We start from the raw sequence: 15,193 nt of genomic DNA on the forward strand, positions 1-15,193 counted from the left end.
AACTGGTTGTGGCTGATTCACAGGGATAAGGACTCCATATAGCCAGTATATAGACAAGTTAACTGGTTTTGGCTGATTCACAGTGATAAGGACTCCATATAGCCAGTATATAGACAAGTTAACTGGTTTTGGATGATTCACAGTGATAAGGACTCCATATAGCCAGTATAGACAAGTTAACTGGTTGTGGCTGATTCACAGTGATAAGGACTCCATATAGCCAGTATATAGACAAGTTAACTGGTTGTGGCTGATTCACAGTGATAAGGACTCCATATAGCCAGTATATAGACAAGTTAACTGGTTTTGGCTGATTCAGTGATTAGGACTCTATATAGCCAGTATATAGACAAGTTAACTGGTTTTGGCTGATTCACAGTGATAAGGACTCTATATAGCCAGTATATAGACAAATTAACTGGTTTTGGCTGATTCACAGTGATAAGGACTCTATATAGCCAGTATATAGACAAGTTAACTGGTGCTGGCTGATTCACAGTGATAAGGACTCTATATAGCCAGTATATAGACAAGTTAACTGGTTTTGGCTGATTCACAGTGATAAGGACTCTATATAGCCAGTATATAGACAAGTTAACTGGTTTTGGCTGATTCACAGTGATAAGGACTCTATATAGCCAGTATATAGACAAGTTAACTGGTGCTGGCTGATTCAGTGATAAGGACTCTATATAGCCTGACAAGTTAACTGGTGCTGGCTGATTCACAGTGATAAGGACTCTATATAGCCAGTATATAGACAAGTTAACTGGTTGTGGCTGATTCAGTGATAAGGACTCCATATAGCCAGTATATAGACAAGTTAACTGGTGCTGGCTGATTCACAGTGATAAGGACTCTATATAGCCAGTATATAGACAAGTTAACTGGTGCTGGCTGATTCACAGTGATAAGGACTCTATATAGCCAGTATATAGACAAGTTAACTGGTGCTGGCTGATTCACAGTGATAAGGACTCCATATAGCCAGTATATAGACAAGTTAACTGGTGCTGGCTGATTCACAGTGATAAGGACTCCATATAGCCAGTATATAGACAAGTTAACTGGTTTTGGCTGATTCACAGTGATAAGGACTCTATATAGCCAGTATATAGACAAGTTAACTGGTTTTGGCTGATTCACAGTGATTAGGACTCTATATAGCCAGTATATAGACAAGTTAACTGGTTTTGGCTGATTCACAGTGATAAGGACTCCATATAGCCAGTATATAGACAAGTTCACTGGTTTTGGCTGATTCACAGTGATAAGGACTCTATATAGCCAGTATATAGACAAGTTAACTGGTTTTGGCTGATTCACAGTGATAAGGACTCCATATAGCCAGTATATAGACAAGTTAACTGGTTTTGGCTGATTCAGTGATAAGGACTCTATATAGCCAGTATATAGACAAGTTAACTAGTTTTGTCTGATTCAGTGATAAGGACTCTATATAGCCAGTATATAGACAAGTTAACTGGTTTTGGCTGATTCACAGTGATAAGGACTCTATATAACCAGTATATAGACAAGTTAACTGGTTTTGGCTGATTCACAGTGATAAGGACTCTATATAGCCAGTATATAGACAAGTTAACTGGTTTTGGCTGATTCACAGTGATAAGGACTCTATATAGCCAGTATATAGACAAGTTAACTGGTTTTGGCTGATTCACAGTGATAAGGACTCTATATAGCCAGTATATAGACAAGTTAACTGGTTTTGGCTGATTCACAGTGATAAGGACTCTATATAGCCAGTATATAGACAAGTTAACTGGTTTTGGCTGATTCAGTGATAAGGACTCCATATAGCCAGTATATAGACAAGTTAACTGGTTTTGGCTGATTCACAGTGATAAGGACACTATATAGCCAGTATATAGACAAGTTAACTGGTTGTGGCTGATTCACAGTGATAAGGACTCCATATAGCCAGTATATAGACAAGTTAACTGGTTGTGGCTGATTCACAGTGATAAGGACTCCATATAGCCAGTATATAGACAAGTTAACTGGTTTTGGCTGATTCACAGTGATAAGGACTCTATATAGCCAGTATATAGACAAGTTAACTGGTTTTGGCTGATTCACAGTGATAAGGACTCTATATAGCCAGTATATAGACAAGTTAACTGGTTGTGGCTGATTCACAGTGATAAGGACTCTATATAGCCAGTATATAGACAAGTTAACTGGTTGTGGCTGATTCACAGTGATAAGGACTCCATATAGCCAGTATATAGACAAGTTAACTGGTTGTGGCTGATTCACAGTGATAAGGACTCCATATAGCCAGTATATAGACAAGTTAACTGGTTGTGGCTGATTCACAGTGATAAGGACTCCATATAGCCAGTATATAGACAAGTTAACTGGTTGTGGCTGATTCACAGTGATAAGGACTCCATATAGCCAGTATATAGACAAGTTAACTGGTTTTGGCTGATTCACAGTGATAAGGACACTATATAGCCAGTATATAGACAAGTTAACTGGTTGTGGCTGATTCACAGTGATAAGGACTCCATATAGCCAGTATATAGACAAGTTAACTGGTTTTGGCTGATTCACAGTGATAAGGACTCTATATAGCCAGTATATAGACAAGTTAACTGGTTTTGGCTGATTCACAGTGATAAGGACTCCATATGGCCAGTATATAGACAAGTTAACTGGTTGTGGCTGATTCACAGTGATAAGGACTCCATATAGCCAGTATATAGACAAGTTAACTGGTTTTGGCTGATTCACAGTGATAAGGACTCTATATACAGTGCCTTGCGAAAGTATTCGGCCCCCTTGAACTTTGCGACCTTTTGCCACATTTCAGGCTTCAAACATAAAGATATAAAACTGTATTTTTTGTGAAGAATCAACAACAAGTGGGACACAATCTTGAAGTGGAACGACATTTATTGGATATTTCAAACTTTTTAACAAATCAAAACTGAAAAATTGGGCGTGCAAAATTATTCAGCCCCTTAAGTTAATACTTTGTAGCGCCACCTTTTGCTGCGATTACAGCTGTAAGTCGCTTGGGGTATGTCTCTATCAGTTTTGTACATCGAGAGACTGACATTTTTCCCATTCCTCCTTGCAAAACAGCTCGAGCTCAGTGAGGTTGGATGGAGAGCATTTGTGAACAGCAGTTTTCAGTTCTTTCCACAGATTCTCGATTGGATTCAGGTCTGGACTTTGACTTGGCCATTCTAACACCTGGATATGTTTATTTTTGAATCATTCCATTGTAGATTTTGCTTTATGTTTTGGATCATTGTCTTGTTGGAAGACAAATCTCTGTCCCAGTCTCAGGTCTTTGCAGACTCCATCAGGTTTTCTTCCAGAATGGTCCTGTATTTGGCTCCATCCATCTTCCCATCAATTTTAACCATCTTCCCTGTCACTGCTGAAGAAAAGCAGGCCCAAACCATAATGCTGCCACCACCATGTTTGACAGTGGGGATGGTGTGTTCAGGGTGATGGGCTGTGTTGCTTTTACGCCAAACATAACGTTTTGCAATTGTTGACAAAAAGTTAAATTTTGGTTTCATCTGACCAGAGCACCTTCTTCCACATGTTTGGTGTGTCTCCCAGGTGGCTTGTGGCAAACTTTAAACTACACTTTTTATGGATATCTTTAAGAAATGGCTTTCTTCTTGCCGCTCTTCCATAAAGGCCAGATTTGTGCAATATATGACTGATTGTTGTCCTATGGATCCCACCTCAGCTGTAGATCTCTGCAGTTCATCCAGAGTGATCATGGGCCTATTGGCTGCATCTCTGATCAGTCTTCTCCTTGTATGAGCTGAAAGTTTAGAGGGACGGCCAGGTCTTGGTAGATTTGCAGTGGTCTGATACTCCTTCCATTTCAATATTATCGCTTGCACAGTGCTCCTTGGGATGTTTAAAGCTTGGGAAATCTTTTTGTATCCAAATCCGGCTTTAAACTTCTTCACAACAGTATCTCGGACCTGCCTGGTGTGTTCCTTGTTCTTCATGATGCTCTCTGCGCTTTTAACGGACCTCTGAGACTATCACAGTGCAGGTGCATTTATACGGAGACTTGATTACACACAGGTGGATTGTATGAACCTCACTGAACTTCTGGAGAGAGTTTGCTCCACTGAAAGTAAAGGGGCTGAATAATTTTGCACGCCCAATTTTTCAGTTTTTGATTTGTTAAAAAAGTTTGAAATATCCAATAAATGTCGTTCCACTTCATGATTGTGTCCCACTTGTTGTTGATTCTTTACAAAAAATACAGTTTTATATCTTTATGTTTGAAGCCTGAAACGTGGCAAAGGTCGCAAAGTTCAAGGGGGCCGAATACTTTCGCAAGGCACTGTAGCCAGTATATAGACAAGTTAACTGGTTGTGGCTGATTCAGTGATAAGGACTCCATATAGCCAGTATATAGACAAGTTAACTGGTTTTGGCTGATTCACAGTGATAAGGACTCCATATAGCCTGTATATAGACAAGTTAACGTGTTGTGGCTGATTCCCACCTATTTTCTCTTTCTCTCTCCCTATTTTCCCTCTCTCTCCCTATTTTCCCTCTCACTCCCTATTTTCCCTCTCACTCCCTATTTCCCCTCTCTCTCTCCCTATTTTCCCTCTCTCTCTCTCCCTATTTTCCCTCTCTCTCTCCCTATTTTCCCTCTCTACCTATTTTCCCTCTTTCTCTCTCTACATATTTCTCTCTCTACCTATTTCTCTCTCTACCTATTTCCCTTCTTTCTCTCTCTACATATTCCTCTCTACCTATTTTCCCTCTCCCTCTCTACATATTTCTCTCTCTCTACCTATTTTCCCTCTTTCTCGCTCTACATATTTCTCTCTCTACCTATTTTCCCTCTCTCGCTCTACATATTTCTCTCTCTACCTATTTTCCCTCTTTCTCTCTCTACATATTTCTCTCTCTACCTATTTTCCCTCTCTCGCTCTACATATTTCTCTCTCTACCTATTTTCTCTCTTTCTCTCTCTACCTATTTTCCCTCTCTCTCTCCCCCTATTTTCCCTCTCTCTCTCTACCTATTTCCCCTCTCTCTTTACATATTTCTCTCTCTACCTATTTTCCCTCTCTCTCTCTACCTATTTTCCCTCTCTCTCTCTACCTATTTTCCTCTTTCTCTCTCTACCTATTTTCCCTCTTTTCTCTCAACATATTTCTCTCTACCTATTTTCCCTCTTTCTCTCTCTACCTATTTTCCCTCTCTCTCAACATATTTCTCTCTACCTATTTTCCCCCTCTCTCTCTACCTATTTTTCTCTCTCTCTACCTATTTTCCCTCTTTCTCTTTACCTATTTCTCTCTCTACCTATTTTCCCTCTCTCTCTACCTATTTTCCCTCTTTCTCTCTCTACCTATTTTCCCTCTCTCTCGCTACATATTTTCTCTCTACCTATTTTCCCTCTTTCTCTCTCTACCTATTTTCCCTCTCTCTCTACCTATTTTCCCTCTCTCTCTGTACCTATTTTCCCTCTCTCTCTGTACCTATTTTCCCTCTCTCTCTGTACCTATTTTCCCTCTCTCTCTACCTATTTCCTCTTTCTCTCTCTACATATTTCTCTCTCTACCTATTTTCTCTCTCTACCTATTTTCCCTCTCTCTCTACCTATTTTCCCACTTTCTCTCTCTACCTATTTTCCCTCTTTCTCTCTCTACATATTTTCCTCTTTCTCTCTCTACATATTTCTCTCTCTCTACCTATTTTTCCCTCTTTCTCTCTCTACATATTTCTCTCTACCTATTTTCCTCTCTCTCTCTACCTATTTTCCCTCTTTCTCTCTCTACCTATTTTCCCTCTTTCTCTCTACCTATTTTCCCTCTTTCTCTCTCTACATATTTTCCCTCTTTCTCTCTCTACCTATTTTCTCTCTTTCTCTCTACCCATTTTCCTCTCTCTCTACCTATTTTCCCTCTCTACCTGTTTTCCCTCTTTCTCTCTACCTATTTTCCCTCTTTCTCTCTCTACCTATTTTCCTCTCTCTCAACATATTTCTCTCTACCTATTTTCCCCTCTCTCTACCGATTTTCCCTCTCTCTCTCTACCTATTTTCCCTCTCTCTCTACCTATTTCCCTCTCTCTACCTATTTTCTCTCTCTCTACCTATTTTCCCTCTTTCTCTCTCTACCTATTTTCCCTCTTTCTCTCTCTACATATTTCTCTCTCTACCTATTTTCCCTCTTTCTCTACCTATTTTCCCTCTCTCTCTCTACCTATTTTCCCCTCTCTCTCTACCTATTTTCCCTCTTTCTCTCTACCTATTTTCCCTCTTTCTCTCTACCTATTTTCCCTCTCTCTCTCTACCTATTTTCCCTCTTTCTCTCTCTACCTATTTCCCCTTTCTCTCTACATATTTTCTCTCTCTACCTATTTTCCTCTTTCTCTCTCTACATATTTTCCTCTTTCTCTCTCTACATATTTCTTCTCTCTACCTATTTTCCCTCTTTCTCTCTCTACATATTTCACTCTACCTATTTTCCCTCTCTTCTCTCTCTACCTATTTTCCCTCTTTCTCTCTCTACCTATTTTCCCTCTTTCTCTCTCTACATATTTTCCCTCTTCTCTCTCTCTACCTATTTTCCCTCTCTCTCTACCTATTTTCCCTCTCTCTACCTATTTCTCCTCTCTCTCTACCTATTTCTCTCTCTCTACCTATTTTCCCTCTTTCTCTCTCTACCTATTTTCCCTCTCTCTCTCTACCTATTTTCCCTCTTTCTCTCTCTACATATTTTCCCTCTTTCTCTCTCTACATATTTTCCCTCTTTCTCTCTCTACATATTTCTCTCTCTCTACCTATTTTCCCTCTCTCTCTACCTATTTTCCCTCTTTCTCTCTCTACATATTTCTCTCTACCTATTTTCCCTCTCTCTCTACCGATTTTCCCTCTTTCTCTCTCTACATACCTTTTTCCCTCTCTCTCTACCTATTTTTCCCTCTCTCTACCTATTTTCCCTCTTTCTCTCTACATATTTCTCTCTCTACCCATTTCCCTTCTCTCTACCTATTTTCCCTCTCTCTCTACCTATTTTCCCTCTCTCTACCTATTTTCCCTCTTTCTCTCTCTACATAGTTCTTTCTCTCTACCCATTTCCCTCTCTCTCTACCTATTTTCCTCTCTCTACCTATTTTCCCTCTTTCTCTCTACATATTTCTCTCTACCCTATTTTCCCTCTCTTCTCTACATAGTTCTTTCTCTCTACCATATTTCCCTCTCTCTCTCTACCTATTTTCCCTCTCTCTACCTATTTTCCCTCTTTCTCTCTACATATTTCTCTCTCTACCTATTTTCCCTCTTTCTCTCTCTACATATTTTCTCTCTACCTATTTTCCTCTTTCTCTCTCTACCTATTTTCCTCTCTCTCAACATATTTCTCTCTACCTATTTTTCCCTCTCTCTCTACCTATTTCCCTCTCTCTCTCTGCCTGTTTCCCTCTCTCTCTCTACCTATTTTCCCTCTTTCTCTCTCTACCTATTTTCCCTCTCTCTCTCTACCCTATTTTCCCTCTCTCTACCTACTTCCTCTCTCTCTACCTATTTTCCCTCTCTCTCTCTACCTATTTCCCTCTCTCTCTCTACCTTTTTCCCTCTTTCTCTCTCTACATATTTTCCCTCTTTCTCTCTCTACATATTTTCCCTCTTTCTCTCTCTACATATTTCTCTCTCTACCTATTTTCCCTCTCTCTCTACCTATTTTCCCTCTCTCTCTCTACCTATTTTCCCTCTTTCTCTCTCTACATATTTTCCCTCTCTCTCTACCTATTTTCCCTCTATCTCTCTACCTATTTTCCCTCTTTCTCTCTCTACATATTTCTCTCTCTACCTATTTTCCCTCTTTCTCTCTCTACATATTTTCTCTCTACCTCTCTACCTATTTTCCCTCTTTCTCTCTCTACATATTTCTCTCTCTACCTATTTTCCCTCTTTCTCTACCTATTTTCCCTCCTCTCTCTACCTATTTTCCCTCTCTCTCTCTACCTATTTTCCCTCTTTCTCTCTCATATTTCTCTCTCTACCTATTTTCCATCTCTCTACCTATTTTCCCTCTTTCTCTCTACATATTTCTCTCTCTACCTATTTTCCCTCTTTCTCTCTCTACATATTTTCTCTCTACCTCTCTACCTATTTTCCCTCTTTCTCTCTCTACATATTTTCCCTCTTTCTCTCTCTACATATTTCTCTCTCTACCTATTTTCCCTCTTTCTCTACCTATTTTCCCTCTCTCTCTCTACCTATTTTCCCTCTTTCTCTCTCTACATATTTCTCTCTCTCTACCTATTTTCCATCTCTCTACCTATTTTCCCTCTTTCTCTCTACATATTTCTCTCTCTACCTATTTTCCCTCTTTCTCTCTCTACATATTTTCTCTCTACCTATTTTCCCTCTTTCTCTCTACCTATTTTCCTCTCTCTCTACCTATTTTCCTCTCTCTCTCTACCTATTTTCCCTCTCGCTCTCTACCTATTTCCCTCTTTCTCTCTCTACCTATTTTCCCTCTTTCTCTCTGATTTTCCCCCTTTCTCTCTCTACCTATTTTCTCTCTCTCTACCTATTTTCCCTCTTTCTCTCTCTACCTATTTTCCCTCTCTCTCTACCTATTTTCCCCCTTTCTCTCTCTCTACCTATTTTCCCTCTCTCTCTCTACCTATTTTCCTCTCTCTCTACCTATTTTCCCTCTCTCTCTCTACCTATTTTCCCTCTCTCTCTACCTATTTTCCCTCTCTCTCTATCTATTTCCCTCTCTCTCTCTACCTATTTTCCTCTCTCTCTACCTATTTCCCTCTCTCTCTCTACCTATTTTCCCTCTCTCTCTCTACCTATTTTCCCTCTCTCTCTACCTATTTTCCCTCTGTCTCTCTACCTATTTTCCCTCTCTCTCTCTACCTATTTTCCCTCTCTCTCTCTACCTATTTTCCCTCTCTCTCTACCTATTTTCCCTCTTTCTCTCTCTACCTATTTTCCCTCTCTCTCTCTACCTATTTTCCCTCTCTCTCTCTACCTATTTTCCCTCTCTCTCTACCTATTTTCCCTCTTTCTCTCTCTACATATTTTCCCTCTCTCTCTCTACATATTTCTCTCTCTACCTATTTTCCCTCTTTCTCGCTCTACATATTTCTCTCTCTCTACCTATTTTCCCTCTCTCTCTCTACCTATTTCCCTCTCTCTCTCTACATATTTCTCTCTCTACCTATTTTCCCTCTTTCTCGCTCTACATATTTCTCTCTCTCTACCTATTTTCCCTCTCTCTCTCTACCTATTTTCCCTCTCTCTCTACCTATTTCTCTCTCTACCTATTTTCCCTCTCTCTCTCTACCTATTTTCCCTTTCTCTCTCTACCTATTTTCCCTCTCTCTCTACCTATTTTCCCCATTTCTCTCTCTACATATTTTCCTCTCTCTCTCTACATATTTCTCTACCTATTTTCCCTCTTTCTCGGCTCTACATATTTCTCTCTCTACCTATTTTCCCTCTCTCTCTCTACCTATTTTCCCTCTCTCTCTCTACCTATTTTCCCTCTCTCTCTACCTATTTCCCTCTTTCTCTCTCTACCTATTTTCCCTCTCTCTCTACCTATTTTCCCTCTCTCTCTACCTATTTTCCCCCTTTCTCTCTCTCTACCTATTTTCCCTCTCTCTCTCTACCTATTTTCCCTCTCTCTCTCTACCTATTTCCCTCTTTCTCTCTCTACATATTTTCTCTCTCTCTCTACATATTTCTCTCTCTACCTATTTTCCCTCTTTCTCTACATATTTCTCTCTCTCTACCTATTTTCCCTCTTTCTCGCTCTACATATTTCTCTCTCTCTACCTATTTTCCCTCTCTCTACCTATTTTCCCTCTTTCTCTCTCTACATATTTCTCTCTCTACCTATTTTCCCTCTTTCTCTCTCTACATATTTTCTCTCTACCTATTTTCCCTCTTTCTCTCTACCTATTTTCCCTCTCTACCTATTTTCCCCTCTCTCTCTACCTATTTTCCCTCTCGCTCTCTACCTATTTCCCTCTTTCTCTCTCTACCTATTTTCCCTCTTTCTCTCTACCGATTTTCCCCCTTTCTCTCTCTACCTATTTCTCTCTCTCTACCTATTTTTCCCTCTCTCTCTCTACCTATTTTCCCCCCTTTCTCTCTCTACATATTTTCCCCTTTCTCTCTCTCTACCTATTTTTTCCCCTCTCTCTCTACCCATTTTCCCTCTCTCTCTACCTATTTTCCCTCTCTCTCTCTACCTATTTTCCCTCTCTCTCTACCTATTTCCCTCTCTCTCTCTACCTATTTTCCCTCTCTCTCTACCTATTTCCCTCTCTCTCTCTACCTATTTTCCCTCTTTCTCTCTCTACCTATTTTCCCTCTCTCTCTACCTATTTTCCCTCTCTCTCTCTACCTATTTTCCCTCTCTCTCTCTACCTATTTTCCCTCTCTCTCTACCTCTTTTCCCTCTTTCTCTCTCTACCTATTTTCCCCTCTCTCTCTACCTATTTTCCCTCTCTCTCTCTACCTATTTTCCCTCTCTCTCTCTACCTATTTTCCCTCTCTCTCTACCTATTTTCCCTCTCTCTCTACATATTTCTCTACCTATTTTCCCTCTTTCTCGCTCTACATATTTCTCTCTCTCTACCTATTTTCCCTCTCTCTCGCTCTACATATTTCTCTCTCTCTACCTATTTTCCCTCTCTCTCTCTACCTATTTTCCCTCTTTCTCTCTCTACCGATTTTCCCTCTTTCTCTCTCTACCTATTTTCCCCCTCTCTCTCTACCTATTTTCCCTCTCTCTCTCTACCTATTTCCCTCTCTACCTATTTCTCTCTCTCTACCTATTTCTCTCTCTCTACCTATTTCTCTCTCTCTGCCTATTTTCCCTCTCTCTCTCTACCTATTTTCCCTCTTTCTCTCTACCTATTTTCCCCCTTTCTACATATTTTCCCCCTTTCTCTCTCTACATTTTTCTCTCTCTCTACCCTATTTCTCTCTCTCTACCTATTTTCTCTCTCTCTCTACCTATTTTCCCTCTCTCTACATTTTCTCTCTCTACATTTTCTCTCTCTCTACATATTTCTCTCTCTCTACATATTTCTCTCTCTCTACCTATTTTCCCTCTCTCTCTCTACCTATTTTCCTCTCTCTCTCTACCTATTTTCCTCTTTCTCTCTCTACATATTTCTCTCTCTCTACATATTTCTCTCTCTCTACCTATTTTTCCCTCTCTCTCTCTACCTATTTTCCCTCTCTCTCTACCTATTTCCCCCTTTCTCTCTCTACATATTTCTCTCTCTACATATTTCTCTCTCTCTACATTTTCTCTCTCTACCTATTTCTCTCTCTCTACCTATTTTCCCTCTCTCTCTCTACCTATTTTCCCTCTCTCTCTCTACCTATTTCCCTCTTTCTCTCTCTACATATTTCTCTCTCTCTACCTATTTCTCTCTCTCTACCTATTTTCCCCTCTCTCTCTACCTATTTTCCCCTCTCTCTACCTATTTCCCCTTTCTCTCTCTACATATTTCTCTCTCTCTACATATTTCTCTCTCTCTACATATTTCTCTCTCTCTACATATTTCTCTCTCTCTACCTATTTCTCTCTCTCTCTGCCTATTTCTCTGTCTCTACCTATTTTCCCTCTCTCTCTACCTATTTTTCCCTCTTTCTCTCTACCTATTTTCCCTCTTTCTCTCTACCTATTTTCCCTCTTTCTCTCTACCTATTTTCCCTCTTTCTCTCTACCTATTTTTCCCCTCTTTCTCTCTACTTTCTCTCTCTACCTATTTTCCCTCTTTCTCTCTCTACATATTTTCTCTCTACCTCTCTACCTATTTTCCCTCTTTCTCTCTCTACATATTTTCCCTCTTTCTCTCTCTACATATTTCTCTCTCTCTACCTATTTTCCTCTTTCTCTACCTATTTTCCTCTCTCTCTCTACCCTATTTTCCCTCTTTCTCTCTCTACATATTTCTCTCTCTCTACCTATTTTCCATCTCTCTACCTATTTTCCTCTTTCTCTCTACATATTTCTCTCTCTACCTATTTTCCCTCTTTCTCCTCTCATATTTTCTCTCTACCTATTTTCCCTCTTTCTCTCTACCTATTTTCCTCTCTCTCTACCTATTTTCCTCTCTCTCTCTACCTATTTTCCCCTCTCGCTCTCTACCTATTTCCCTCTTTCTCTCTCTACCTATTTTCCCTCTTTCTCTCTACCGATTTTCCCCTTTCTCTCTCTACCTATTTCTCTCTCTCTACCTATTTTCCCTCTTTCTCTCTCTACCTATTTTCCCCCTTTCTCTCTCTACATATTTTCCCCCTTTTCTCTCTCTACCTATTTTCCCTCTCTCTCTCTACCTATTTTCCCTCTCTCTCTCTACCTATTTTCCCTCTCTCTCTCTACCTATTTTTCCCCCTCTCTCTCTACCTATTTTCCCTCTCTCTCGATCTATTTCCCTCTCTCTCTCTACCTATTTTCCTCTCTCTCTACCTATTTCCCTCTCTCTCTCTACCTATTTTCCTCTCTCTCTCTACCTATTTTCCTCTTTCTCTCTCTGCCTATTTTCCCTCTGTCTCTCTACCTATTTTTCCTCTCTCTCTACCCTATTTCCCCTCTTTCCTCTCTCTACCTATTTTCCCTCTCTCTCTACCTATTTTCCCCTCTCTCTCTACCTATTTTCCCCCTCTCTCTACCTATTTTCCCCATTTCTCTCTCTACATATTTTCCCTCTCTCTCTACATATTTCTCTACCTATTTTCCCTCTTTCTCGCTCTCTATTTCTCTCTCTACCTATTTTCCTCTCTCTCTCTACCTATTTTCCCTCTCTCTCTCTACCTATTTCTCTCTCTCTACCTATTTTCCCTCTGTCTCTCTACCTATTTTCCCTCTCTCTCTCTGCCTATTTTCCCTCTGTCTCTCTACCTATTTTCCCTCTCTCTCTACCTATTTTCCCCTCTTTCTCTCTCTACCTATTTTCCCTCTCTCTCTCTACCTATTTTCCCTCTCTCTCTCTACCTATTTTCCCTCTCTCTCTACCTATTTTCCCCATTTCTCTCTCTACAATTTTCCTCTCTCTCTCTACATATTTCTACCTATTTTCCCTCTTTCTCGCTCTACATATTTCTCTCTCTACCTATTTTCCCTCTCTCCTCTCTACCTATTTTCCCTCTCTCTCTCTACCTATTTTCCTCTCTCTCTCTACCTATTTCTCTCTCTCTACCTATTTTTTTCCCTCTTTCTCTCTCTACCCTATTTTCCCCCCCTCTCTCTACATATTTCCCCCTTTCTCTCTCTCTACCTATTTTCCTCTCTCTCTCTACCTATTTTCCCTCTCTCTACCTATTTTCCCTCTTTCTCTCTCTACATATTTTCCCTCTTTTCTCTCTACATATTTCTCTCTCTACCTATTTTCCCTCTTTCTCTACCTATTTTCCCTCTCTCTCTCTACCTATTTTCCCTCTTTCTCTCTCTACATATTTCTCTCTCTCTACCTATTTTCCATCTCTCTACCTATTTTCCCTCTTTCTCTCTACATATTTCTCTCTCTACCCCTATTTTCCTCTTTCTCTCTACATATTTTCTCTCTACCTATTTTCCCTCTTTCTCTCTACCTATTTTCCCTCTCTACCTATTTTCCCTCTCTCTCTCTACCTATTTTCCCTCTCTCTCTACCTATTTCCCTCTTTCTCTCTCTACCTATTTTCCCTCTTTCTCTCTACCGATTTTCCCCCTTTCTCTCTCTACCTATTTCTCTCTCTCTACCTATTTTCCTCTCTCTCTCTACCTATTTTCCCCCTTTCTCTCTCTACATATTTTCCCCCTTTTCTCTCTCTCTACCTATTTTCCCTCTCTCTCTCTACCTATTTTCCTCTCTCTCTCTACCTATTTTCCCTCTCTCTCTCTACCTATTTTCCCTCTCTCTCTATCTATTTCCCTCTCTCTCTCTACCCTATTTTCCCTCTCTCTCTACCTATTTCCCTCTCTCTCTCTACCTATTTTCCCTCTCTCTCTCTACCTATTTTCCTCTCTGTCTCTGCCTATTTTCCCTCTCTCTCTCTGCCTATTTTTCCCTCTGTCTCTCTACCTATTTTCCCTCTCTCTCTACCTATTTCCCCTCTTTCTCTCTCTACCTATTTTCCCTCTCTCTCTCTACCTATTTTCCCTCTCTCTCTCTACCTATTTTCCCTCTCTCTTTACATCTTTCTCTCTCTACCTATTTTCCCTCTCTCTCTCTACCTATTTTCCCTCTCTCTCTCTACCCTGTTTCTCTACCTATTTTCCCTCTTTCTCGCTCTACATATTTCTCTCTCTACCTATTTTCCCTCTCTCTCTCTACCATTTTTCCCTCTCTCTCTCTACCTATTTTCTCTCTCTACCTATTTCTCTCTCTCTACCTATTTTCCCTCTTTCTCTCTCTACCTATTTTCCCCCTTTCTCTCTCTACATATTTCCCCCTTTCTCTCTCTCTACCTATTTTCCCTCTCTCTCTCTACCTATTTTCCCTCTCTCTCTCTACCTATTTTCCCTCTCTACCCTATTTTCCTCTCTCTCTCTACCTATTTTCCCTCTCTCTCTCTCTACCTATTTTCCTCTCTCTCTCTACCTATTTTCCTCTCTCTCTCTACCTATTTCCCTCTTTCTCTCTCTACATATTTCTCTCTCTCTACCTATTTCTCTCTCTCTACCTATTTTCCCTCTCTCTCTCTACCTACCCTCTCTCTACATATTTCTCTCTCTCTACATATTTCTCTCTCTCTACATATTTCTCTCTCTCTACATATTTCTCTCTCTCTACCTATTTTCCCTCTCTCTCTCTACCCTATTTTTTCCCTCTCTCTCTCTACCTATTTTCCTCTTTCTCTCTCTACATATTTCTCTCTCTCTACATATTTCTCTCTCTCTACCTATTTTCTACCTATTTTTCCCTCTCTCTCTACCTCTTTTTCCCTTTCTCTCTCTACCTATTTCCCCCATATTTTCTCTCTCTACATATTTCTCTCTCTCTACCTATTTCTCTCTCTCTACCTATTTTCCCTCTCTCTCTCTACCTATTTTCCCTCTCTCTCTCTACCTATTTCTCTTTCTCTCTACCTATTTCTTTTCTACCTATTTCTCTCTCTCTACCTATTTTCCCTCTCTCTCTCTACCTATTTCTACCTATTTCCCCCTTTCTCTCTCTACATATTTCTCTCTCTCTACCT

At 40.1% G+C, this 15,193-nt stretch overlaps 1 long non-coding RNA gene across 20 annotated transcripts; it reads right to left on the reverse strand.

Annotated features, from left to right (window-relative positions):
* Nucleotides 1–4,659: 4,659 nt before the first annotated feature.
* Nucleotides 4,660–14,006, reverse strand: LOC127920290 (uncharacterized). Of its 20 annotated transcripts, none has more exons than XR_008105697.1 (8): nucleotides 10,592–10,984; nucleotides 9,784–9,826; nucleotides 9,569–9,744; nucleotides 8,995–9,293; nucleotides 8,791–8,856; nucleotides 6,746–6,813; nucleotides 5,831–5,880; nucleotides 4,660–5,127 (listed from the first exon to the last, which is right to left on the reverse strand). It is a non-coding gene; the product is annotated as an uncharacterized LOC127920290 (long non-coding RNA). The 20 variants fall into 20 exon arrangements; XR_008105696.1 differs by having other exon boundaries at nucleotides 8,791–8,812; nucleotides 8,972–9,293; XR_008105695.1 differs by having other exon boundaries at nucleotides 8,791–8,812; nucleotides 8,880–9,293.
* Nucleotides 14,007–15,193: the final 1,187 nt, after the last annotated feature.

Source organism: Oncorhynchus keta, unplaced genomic scaffold (assembly GCF_023373465.1).
Source record: "Oncorhynchus keta strain PuntledgeMale-10-30-2019 unplaced genomic scaffold, Oket_V2 Un_contig_1882_pilon_pilon, whole genome shotgun sequence".
In the NCBI taxonomy this organism is placed as follows: domain Eukaryota; kingdom Metazoa; phylum Chordata; class Actinopteri; order Salmoniformes; family Salmonidae; genus Oncorhynchus; species Oncorhynchus keta.